General features: G+C 48.3%; 1 protein-coding gene across 1 annotated transcript in view; it reads right to left on the bottom strand.

The window, feature by feature from the left end:
• The window catches only part of LOC101854923 (sodium/potassium-transporting ATPase subunit alpha), a 17467-nt gene that overhangs the window by 10325 nt on the left and 6293 nt on the right, over nucleotides 1-849 (bottom strand). The gene's annotated exons all lie outside the window — the stretch shown is intronic.

Genomic DNA, 849 nt, shown 5'->3' with positions numbered 1-849 from the left:
CGCACTCCCAGAGCCACAATTTAAATCCTTAAGGAGGCGGGCTTCAACCTTAACTACTAGGGCCAACCCGGGCTGAGCAGTCCTACTAATTGCCGTCCAGATGTCCGGAGACTTATTTTTTTATCAGCTTGCCTTACGATTTTTAAACGTAGGTTTTTGTTTGTTAACAAAACTGACCAAAAAAATCATCAAACTGAACAGAATTGACCTTTTGGTGAGGACACCTGATTTGATAGGAACCGGAAGTTGGACGAAGTAGACAAACAATCTCCGATCGTTTATTTTTCGTTTCGCAGTTTAGAAATTGTACACCCTGCCTTTGTTTTCGTGCTCTCTCCCAACCTGCCACCCCCCTCCTCCATTTCTCACCCCACCCAGGTGTTAAAGGGGTAGATCTACCAACTAAAGACAGCGAAGGTATTGGTGAATGTAGGTGATTCGCACGTCACAGGCTGCAGCACTTGTGAGAAATGACGGCGTCCGGACGGCGAGGGGCGGCTCCGGACGGGTAAGGACGGCTCCGGACGGCTCCAGACGGCTCCGGGTGGTAATTATTAGGACCCAGGCTGAGAGGTAGGCCCCTAATTATACAAATCTCCTACAGAAAGACCGAGATACTCGGTAACATTTCTTGAGACACGGGGGAATCAAACTCGGGTCTCCTCCGCACGACGGCTACCAGCCTAACTGCTACACCAAAGCACAGTCGCCTGGTGAGAAGAGCTTGACAAATCGGTTATATGGCCCTTCTAGAAGAGAACAAAATTCAAATTAGTGTGAGTGAGCATGAGCGTAAGAGACACTGATTGCATTGGAGATGCATGAAGGAAAGGCGTTTTGTTGAGAAAA

This window comes from Aplysia californica, unplaced genomic scaffold (assembly GCF_000002075.1).
Source record: "Aplysia californica isolate F4 #8 unplaced genomic scaffold, AplCal3.0 scaffold01631, whole genome shotgun sequence".
Taxonomy (NCBI): Eukaryota; Metazoa; Mollusca; class Gastropoda; order Aplysiida; family Aplysiidae; genus Aplysia; species Aplysia californica.
Note: the sequence above shows the minus strand (reverse complement) of the source record. Positions and strands in the feature narration are given on the sequence as shown.